Source organism: Nicotiana tomentosiformis, chromosome 3 (assembly GCF_000390325.3).
Source record: "Nicotiana tomentosiformis chromosome 3, ASM39032v3, whole genome shotgun sequence".
Lineage (NCBI taxonomy): Eukaryota > Viridiplantae > Streptophyta > Magnoliopsida > Solanales > Solanaceae > Nicotiana > Nicotiana tomentosiformis.
The window spans coordinates 53,463,427-53,474,368 of record NC_090814.1 but is presented as its reverse complement, the minus strand read 5'-3'; the positions used below and the strand labels follow the sequence as shown (position 1 = coordinate 53,474,368).

General features: G+C 38.1%; 1 non-coding gene across 1 annotated transcript; it reads left to right on the top strand.

The window, feature by feature from the left end:
• Positions 1-1,514: 1,514 nt before the first annotated feature.
• On the top strand, positions 1,515-1,618 carry LOC117279047 (small nucleolar RNA R71). The gene has a single exon (XR_004509440.1). It is a non-coding gene; the product is annotated as a small nucleolar RNA R71 (small nucleolar RNA).
• Positions 1,619-10,942: the final 9,324 nt, after the last annotated feature.

The window sequence follows — 10,942 nt, the reverse complement described above, 5'->3', positions numbered from 1 at the left end:
ACTTTCACTCTTGGCACGTTGGACAAACTTTATATCCCTAATTCACTTATTTCACTTTCAACCATCTTTATAGATTATCAATAATAAGATATTTCCAATCAGGACTTTAGGTACACATATGAGCAATTAAGAGTCTTAAGCATATTAGGATTTTCTCACACAATTTGGCATCATAACCTTCATTTGAATTTGACTTGAAGTCGAACATTTTTAATGCACAACCCATATTTTTAACACATCATCAATTGATAACTTAACATAAATAAAGCATTTGGGATACTTATTGAAAATATATCTTTCAACCCAATCTTACTCGGAATAGCCAATTTTATAATGAATCACTCGGGACTTACATAAATTACATTAATATCGTGGGATTCAATTCTAAGAGAAGAGGTTAGCCAGCATACTTCAATTGAGCTTTATTAAACTCTAAAATATCCCGGAATTCTTAGGAACTTCAATCCATTGTAGAAATATAACAAATTGAACCAAAATTAGTAAGATGATCCATTTCTAGCTCATTTGATGGTGCTAGGTGTGCATTAAGGTTTCAGGGTCCTTTTTATGGAAGATTCTATCATCCCACAACCCATTCCTTACCATGATTAGTTTAACAATCTTCCTACAACCCTTGATAATACATGCATGCAAGATGGACAACTCCCATGCCCAAATATTATCTCACTAATTACCCAATTTTAGACAAAATTCGAAATTGAGGGTTAGGGTATAGAATCTTACCTTTAGGATGAAGACCTTGTGGGTTTTCCTTGTTAATCTTCCAAGATTTGAGCAAGACTTGATGAATAATTAGCCTAGGATTTCCCATCTCTCTAAAACACTCTCCCTTCTTTCTAAACATCAGATTTTAGCTCAAAAATGGCCCAAAGTGTGTATTTAACGAAGTAGGGTCAGGTTTTAAAACCCCAAAAATGAAGCTCCGGAACAAGGTCTGCGATCGCATAATCGATACCGCATAATTGGTGTCCAAAACTAGCAAAAATCTGCTCGGGTCTGCGGTCCCTATGCAGCCTGCAGACCTGTTCTGTAGTCGCATAATGAACTGTAGAACAGTTCTGCGGTCGCATAGTCGACCGCAGAATGGAATCCAAACTGTCCCTCTCCTGCCTCACTTCTACGGCCATTATGCGGTCCACATAGTGATTTTGCGGTCGCATAATGGACCGTAGAAGCGTATTGCTCTGCCAAAAATTCTCCTTTATCCCTCAGTGCATTGCTCTACCCAAAAGGTCCGAGCCGTGGCGAGCTACAATCCTCAAACACGTAAGCCCAATTAGGCACCACGAAACATTATTTTCTTTTGCAAAATTTTACGGAACTTTACACTAAAATATTTTGAAATTTTCCGGGGTGTTACATCATCAAGAATTGTAACTATCTACTCCGGAGTCTCCTACATCAACGGGCCTCCAGCTGCATTGCTCAATATTCTATACGAGGCCGGTGTCAATCCATCCCAAAAGTCCTGGAGTTGCATCCAGAGTTCAATTCCGCTATGTTGAAACTTTCGAACAATCTCCTTAAACCCCTGCCATGCTTCAAAAATGCTTTCAGTATCTTTCTGGCAGAAGTTATGGATTTCTATTCTAAACTTGCCCGTCTTAGCTGAGGAGAAATATTTATCATATACTTTTCTGTTCATCTCCTCCCATGTTCTAATCGAACCTGTGGGCAAGCTTGGAAGCCACTGTTTTGCATCATCTTTAAGGGAAAAAGGGAATGCCCTTAAATAAACTGCATCTTGTGATATACCATTGTATTGAAAGGTGTTCATAATCTCCTCTAAGACAATTAGATGTGTATTTGGATCTTCGTTTGGCTTCCCTCTGAAGACACATCAATTCTGAAGAGTTTGAAGCAACCCTTGCTTCAATTCAAAGTTGTTACCTGCAATTGGGGGTAGTCTAACACTTAATAAACCTTGATTGTAGACCGGTCTAGCATAATATCCAAGTGGTCTCCCAGGCATAGGAGCTATATTTCCTAACTGGTCTACACCCAAGAGTTGCCTTTGAGCAATTCTCAGACCCCTCTCTTCTTTATAGATAATATATGCATCTCTAATAGGTGCTTCCTCGGCATCCCGTGCAGCCTTTTCTCATTGTTGGGATGTCTCTCTTGCAGCCAAATCCACATTGTCATCACCGTTTCCAGCCATAGTTTTTTTGGTTGAGGATTGCCCAACCTTTTCTAACGTCTCGGTGAGATTTCTTTCCTTCCTCAGCTATCGTAGTTGTTTTTCTATCTATGGCTTGTATGGTAGCACTTTCGCCATAGAAGCTCTAGTCATGGACCAACCTCAATATGTAACCTGCACACAGTCAAAGAACACCAAACGTAAAAAGCAAAAAATAAAATAAAATAAAAAGAAAAACTCTTGAATTAGCATTACAAACTATTTCCAACACTATTGTTTGCCAATCCACAGCAACGGCGCCAAAATTTGATGAGCTCGAAACACACACTTAATTTATGCTCACTAATCAAATATAGTATAGTATAATATCGTATCCACAGGGATTCGATTAAACAGTAATCTCATAGTTTCTAGCTTGATCGCTATCCAAGAGAATCAACAATTGAGGGTTATATGATTTCTTACTAAAATTAACTAAGAATATAAAGCTATTTACTAATGACAATCGCAACAAAGATAAGCAAAGAAGTTATCAGTGGGAGGAAATACGGGTTGATAAGATAGGTGCAAGATAGTTGTTTGTGATCTAACTCTAGATAATTTACTTCTAATGTTTAAGTGACTGACTCTAATTTACTCAATTATCAGTTTAAACGTTCGGCAAAAACCCCTCTCTCGATTAAGTCTTAACCTCACGAGATGAACCAGTTTAAGCATGTGAAGATATGCAAGAATGCATAGTGGATTGGTCTTTAGGAAAACCTCTTTCGATTATTCTCCTAACTAGGTTTAATCAATGATTCAACTAGCCTCTTTCGAATACTAAGAAGAATTAATGAAATCAACCAACAATATAATGCAAAGATATCACAAGTTATGCCTCTCTCGATTATATGAACTTGTGAGTATAGATGCAACAACTAAATCATCCAAAAATGTTTCAATACATAAAACTAGAGTTTTTATTCACAAACAATCATAAAAACACCAAATCCATCAAACCCTAAAAAGAACTACTCCATATATATGGAGCAATTCATCACAAATATGGTTAAAATAATGGAATACATAAATTAAATCCAAACTCGGGTCTTGAGTGAGGAAGGAATGATGAAATCCTTGTGCTCATGTTCTTTTAACTCCTACTTAGCCTCCTTAGGTTGAATGTCTCAAAAGTCAAGAAAATTAAGTTTTCCATATATTTATACGAAGTAGGGTCGAGCGTAGATGAAATCGTCTTCTCCTAGACGAAATTGGATTTTCACTCTGTAAAAATTGCATAGGCGGGCCGTATGGGGTGATGCGCCATGCAGGGCATTAATGTGGAAATCCAGAGAGCTAGTTCTGACAGGCAGTAGGAAATTGTACAGCTACGACGCTCCACGTGCCGCCCCACGTGCTGTGGTTGTGGACTTTTCTCAGAGTACGGATTGAATCTCGATTTTTGACGTCCAGACTTGGTCCTTGACCCCTGGACACAATCTCGGATTAATCGCTTCGGTTTTTACTCAGACTTCAAAGCTCCAAATAACTAGAATTCATTCCATAACATCAACATAACTCGAAATCACTCCATCAAAGCATAAATCACACAATTAGTGCAAAACACTATCAATTAAAGCTCCGACAAGAATAAAGTGCAGTAAATTAGAGTGCAATAACCAACTAAAATACGTAATCATAGCCTACCATCAGTGTGTCTAGTGAGTACGAGCATTTTGTCTCCATGGGTTTTCCCATGCGGATTATGATATGTAGATTGGATGGCATGCCTCCAGGGAAGTGTAATTTTTAGGGCATCATCCTTTGTTCTTCGCGATCACGAGGGACTTTCCGCGATCGCAAAGAGGAACTACTGGGCAGACTATTTAATTTCAAAGATGAGAGTTATTATTTCATATTTGGACATGGGGAGCTCGGTTAGGGGCGATTGTTTAGAGGGATTTCACTAAAAATCAAGATGTAAGCTATTTTTTATCATTTTTGTCCAATTATATTGAATTATTTATACATCTAGATTATGTGTTTTAAAGGTAAAATTTGGGGAATTTTGGACTAGGGATTAGAGAGTAAGATTTGGGGGTTTGAGGCTCAATTTGTAGTCGGAATTGGATGATTTTAGTATGGTCAGACTCGTTATTGAATGGGTGTTCGGATTTTGTGAATTTTATCGAGCTCCGAAGCATGGGCCTGAGGTTGACTTTTTGGGTTGACCTTTTGAATTTGGTTAAAGAATTTAGATTATCGTGTTGGATCGATTTCTATAGCTTGTATTGATTGTATTAAATTATTTGTAACTAGATTTGAGTCATTTGGTGGCCTATTCACGAGGCAAGGGTTTGTTGGAGAATTGAGTTGTGCGCTTTGAGGTAAGTAACACTTCTAAACTTGGTACTGAGGGTATGAATTCCTGAAATACATGTTATGTTGTTGGTGTTGAGGTGACGCACATCCTAGAGGACGGGCGTGTGGGCGTGCACCGCGGTAATTATGACTCAGTTGATTATGTGGTACTGTGTAGTTACCTAATCTTGTTTTTATCAATAAAATTCCTACGCGTTAGAGTAATTGAGCTATGATCCATGGTAGAAATCATGTTTAGGCTATATGCTTATTAGGTTGGGACCCACTGAGGTCATTTCTGTTGTTGAGTTATTTTCTTAAATTGCAATTATGTACTCAGTCATATTCATTCAATTGCACATCATATCTCAGTCTTTGTTATCTTTTACTCATGTATCATTGTTTGGGCTGAGTGGTATGAGATATGTGAGCCCATGAGACTGGAAAGATTGATGACTGAGTTGGGGCCTGAGAGCCGTGTTGTGAGTGATATTGAGGATCGGGTTGCATGCCGCAGCATGCCATATTGGCTTTATATAAAATATTATTATTATGGATCGGGATGCACGCCGCAACATGCCTTATAGGATTTATCTATTATTATGGGATAGGGCTGCACACTACAGCAGGCCATATTGGCTTTATATTAGCGCTTGGGCAGGATCCGCCCCTCCGGAGTCTGACAAACAAGCAATGAGTGCAGGTACCGCACAATGTTGAGTGATTATGTGTGATGAGTGGGAATTGAGATAGTGAGATTGAGTACTATAAGAGTGTGAGTACCTGGGAGTATCACTGTGATGCATTGCATTTGACATGCATATTTGACATGTAATCATAGAGATATAACATTCCTCACGCTAGTTGTACTTGCATGTTTTATCAGTATTGAACTTAAATTGTTAAACTCAAAAGCATGTTTATATTTATGTACTGTGTACGAACTGATTATGAATTTCTCTGAGTTATTACTATCATTTCCATGTTATATCTGCAATGTCACTTACTAGATTCGGACTGTAGCTTTCTGAGCTCGACACTATTTTCATCCCAAGGTTTGTCATGTTATTTATTAAGTACATTGGGTCGTTTGTACTCATACTACACTCTGCACTTCGTGTGCAGATCCAGGTACATCTGGACACGATTACTAGATTTGGTACAGTATCTGTGTTACACCCTATGTTTGCGTACGTGAAAGTACGTCATAAGTAAATTGATGGAAGCTCGGAAAATGAGATGTTACATCCCGTATTTTCGTACGTTAAAGTTTCGTCGTAAGTTAATCGACGTAAGTTCGGGGATGAGGTTATTTTGAGATTATAAGCATTATGCTATTTCAAACAAGTGATGAGTAAATTCGTGAAGGAGCGAGGGTAAGCAAATCGAAGAAAATGCGTTTCGTCGATGTTTGGCAATTTGGGATAAAATACGGTCCAAGCTATAATACCCTGTATTTATGGACTAGTACCTTATAAGGTACCACATGACCATGATAGTAAGGTGTATAAAGTGTGTTAAAAGTGAGTAGTATTTTAAGTAATTTGAGATAATTCTTAATTATGTGAATAATTGGTTAATTGTTGGATTAGTGGGGAATTACCAAGTTAATTAAGAAAATTGGTAATTAATTAAGACATTTTGGATAAAATTCTTGAAGCCCAACGTGGCAGCCCACTATACCTATATAATGACTCTTGAATTTTGTGGTAAGGTGGCCTAATTAGAGGCATTTAGGCAAGGATGAGTCATTCAAGTGGGGCCCACTCAATAAGATAAAAATTCAATCTTCCTAATTCATTAAAGGGAGATGGATTAAGATATTCGACAAAAAGTTTATATGAAATCTTCAGTAAGGTCACGGGTGGAGCTCCTAACTTTGATAGATATTCTAATCTCATTTAAAGTATGATGCTAAGCTTAATGAGATATTTGTTTGGTGATGTTAAGCTTACGGATGGAGTTCAAGCAATTTCCTTGAAACTTCATTATACGATGAAGTGTGAGATTGGCGATTCTAAGGGATTACAGTGCAATCTTTCTCAAGAATATCATACGGATTTTTCTCTACTTCGATCCGTCGTTATGTGATTTGTTGCAATTGACGTGTGTTATAGGGATTGTCAAGAGAATAGGCTCAAGTATGTTAAGACTAATCCCTTCCTTCATTTTGGCATGATCTCGTAATTACATGTATTTGATAACGAGTCATAAAGAGAAGTTCATATTCCCGAATTTATATTCAATATCCTAGACTCATAAGTTACAGTATTCTCCCTTATCGAAACTTTATATTCAATTGAGTATTGTCTTCTTCTAGCAAGAGAGCACAGGGTCTATATATATACAGTATTACAGTATTTTCACCACAATCGAGCTATAATCGATGGGCATGCCCCTATTAGACAACCTTTTATCAGATGGTAAGTTATATACCGAGGCTACTGTGGCTAAGCGCCTATGAGCCTAGTATGGCCAGGCGCCTATGAGCAAGCCTACTACGGTAGAGCAGTTATACATACCGAGCCTTATAAGGCCGGACAACTATTTTACTTACTATATTGATAGAGTTGAGTCAATATCAGCAGGTAAGCATATCTTCATATTATCTTTGACTCCCAGTTACCAATGATAGTATGATAAGAAAGATATGTTACGTTGGTACTCGGTTGAGTAAGACGCCGGGTGCCCGTCGCGGCCCTTCAGTTTGGGTCGTGACAAAAGTGGTATCAGAGCAGTTCTGTCCTAGGGAGACTACAAGCCGTGTCCACTAGAGTATTATTTATGGATGTGTTGTGCACCACACTTATAAGCAAGAGGTTACATGGCATTTAAGACTGTCACTTTTCCTTCTTACTCTAGATCATGTGGTAGAGCTCAGTTGGTAAGAGATTGCATGTGGCTGTGGAAGAGTTGAGTCAGAGAAACTAGATTTTTCATGATGCTTATGATGAGTAAATATAAGGTATTCAGTAGATCATGTGTGTACTAAGACATGTAAGCCTCTCGATAAGGAGCCTTAAGGCAAGAATATCTATCCACCCCTATGGTGAAAGGCAATGAGAGATTCAGAAGGTAGGTACAAGCTTCAACAAGTAAAAAGAGAAAGATGAGAAGGGTACGAGGTACCTAGTTAATGAAGATCATCGGTATTTTCAACTCATGCAGAAAAATATAAGCATTGTGAGTTACCTTCAACGGTAACAGAGATATGTATAATTGGCCACACCCATCTCAATTATGCCATATAGGAGCTAACATGTATGGTTTAAGAGAAGAACGGGATATCAGGACCCGGCTAGGGTTAGAGTAATCCAAGATGATGGATGGATTGTTTGCGTTAGTTGACATTTCTGAAGGATATTGCAAATGTGCTAATAGATCTCCTTGTGAGATACCCAGATGGTGCACTATAGAATAGTAAAACTAGATATGAGTACTACAGAGATAGGCACTGGAAGCCTGGAAGGGATAAATATTTCCTTAGTGTGGCTTCAGTCCCTAGTAGAGGGAGAATGTTGGGCAGCCCGAAGAGCCAGTGGATGGAGCAAAGGGAGCTAAAAGTATAAGAATGTCTTGTTGGAGTTTTCAGAATAAAGTGATAGACATAAATGTTAGCATGGAAATAAGAAGAGAGTTAATAAAGCATTATGAGTAAGATGTGATACATGGATGACAATGGTAGATCCAAAAATATGACAATGTTACAGAGTCTATAGTCAAGTGAAGGAAAGGACGAGAGGTGACAGGCCTTGAGACAACAAAAGAGTATAAGACATAAAGTCATATCCTCATTTCGAGAAATAAGTTCATGGCTCCAATGCGACTACCAGGAGGAAAAGTTAGACCCCAGAATAATAGAAATCGGTATGGGCTGGTGAACAAGATAAACTAAACATGAATTAGGGACTGCATGATTTGATAATGGTCGACATCATGGGAATTTCATATTTCATTACGGCAATAATAGAATGGACGACAGAAGAAAACATTTAAAGGTCATTCAGGAAGACGCTTCCTTAAAGCAAGAAATGTGAACAAAGTTAAGCTTAAGGGACTATATGTGCCAGTTATACTAAGTGTCACCTTCGTGAGTAAGGAAATTTGTTATCCTTAGTACAGAAAGATTACCGCGAGGCAAGTAAGGGTCATCGATGATGTGAAAAGATACCAAAGATGAAGAGCTAAAACATCTATAGGTAGGTCGTCGTAGCACTAAATCTTAGTACTCCCCTAAATGGGGGAATATGGGGTGATGTGGCATTTAAGTCAGAATTAAGTGGTTCTAGTAACTATTGAATGGTAAAGTAAGAATGCGATAAAAATGAGAAAGGGATGAGATTGCACTTACTCAAATCCTACTGATATGCTATGATTCCAGAACATTATACAAACACGGCGTCAAGGAGAGAAAGTAAGGGTTCCTGCCCGGGATGTTATTGATAGATAAGGACCAGTGTGAGACGTAATTTAGGACAAAGGAAATAACCCAAGAAAGATTATGCGGAATATTGATATGAGGATGGGCCAAAGAATAGTTAGCAGTTGATTCAAGAAGAGCCTAGTTATGGCTAGATAAGAGGATACAGACAAATCAACAGATTGTGCAAGATAAACATAGTGAACCCGAACATAGGAAATTCAGTCTCGCAGATATGGCATCGTGATCCTTGAGAAATATTCAGATAGGAGTTGGGGTAGTTAAAGGTGCCGTATGAATGTTACGGAAATAAAAGAGAGTCTCACTGGGAAGACAGTCAAAACTTCAGTTCAGAAGCAACTATACAAGCACATGAGCATGGAGGTAAGTAACTAAGGATAATTATAGGTGAGTAAGAACATCGAAAACTTCTTCGGGTATACAATATAACAAGCTCGCAACTTTACAAGAGTCATAGGGTCCTCCCTAAGTACTACAATGAAAGACTAGCTGAGGAAATAAGAAAGAAGGCTTCAACCTAAACATTGCAACTTGAAGGAGAAATGGTCATGTAAAAATAGTCTCCCTACAAAATTGTATGCACTCTAAAAGAAAGTGGAACCTATCGTGGCTAATGAATGGGGAGTAAAAATTATAAGTAATATTCTAGACCATATGAGTTCTACGAAAATTCCGGCATGCGTGGGAACTAAGATAAGCTAAGTATGCACATAACACGGGGGCAGAAAGACGAGGAAAAGTAATTACCTACGTGTAAGGAAAGCTGAGATGGAACAAGAGGAACTATTTGATCAATGATCCAGAGTTAGTTACGTTATGAACGCACTTAAGAGTTCAGAATATTATCCATGCAGCATATATATTGACAATTATACAGCCGTAGAAGACTCCAGTATAAGTTAAAAGAAAAAATTGAGTCCAGGTCATAGACAAAGGATTGAATTGTTAGAAGATTATATCATGGATATTCCATAGCATCCATGAAAGGCTAAAGAAATATCTAAATGCCATGAGCTAAAGATCGGAATATAGCATAAGCCTACATAAAGGCTGATCAGAAGGAAGAGGAAACTAAAGAATTACATCAACCAAGTAAATCAGGAGTCTGATTATTGGACCCAGAAAATTATAGAAATTATGATTGAGAACATTGCAGGATCACCCTTAATATCAGAGGTACAAAAGAGATAGTATAACAAACATATTATATAACGGCTCTACGAGAAATCCAGCTAGAACAGTACCAACCTCATAAGAAGTCAGTATGAAGCTCCCACCTGATTGTGTATGCACCAGAAGTGCAAGTATTACAATAGAGCTTCAAGTTGTGGGTGTAAATCATATCTATGCAGAAGGGAAGTTATAAAAGAGATAGAAGACGTGATGCAATATTTTAAAGCAAGTAAGGTAAAGTGAACAACGTACGAGATACCCAAGTGCAAAAGGTTGTGAATAGTCCTTACTTCAGATAGAAGGCTAGAAGCGTTATGATTCAGTATCCAGGAAAGATAGCGGTGGCATGCCTTCCTGCCTATGGTTTCTAGGTATCGAGAAGCCTAATTAATAGAGTAAAGAAGAGTTAGAGACGATGTGATGTCTCGCTTGATGATCCAGAATAACACAAGGAAATCTATGGTGCAAGCAAGTTAAAGGGAGGTTGCGAGTAGTATAAATAGACATGTATAGGTCGCAAGCTAAAGTATGGTAAAGTGACAAGGTTTAGGAAGACAGAAGTAAGGACAAGAAAGGGTGAGTAAGAAGGTGACAAGAAATGGATAAGTCATCGAAATTAAGCTCGGGAAAACAAAAGAGTTGATGGTTTCTCTAAGTTATAGAAAGCTCAGTATAGCCTAAAAGAACTCAAAGGAGTCTAAGACTAATAGCATTTAGAAGAGATGGAATGCTGCCCTGGTAATAATAGAATGAGGATGTAGTTGTGATAAATAGGGGATGATGTTTGGGCCTTCGATTGAGTAATGATTTGGGAAAAAAAAGGA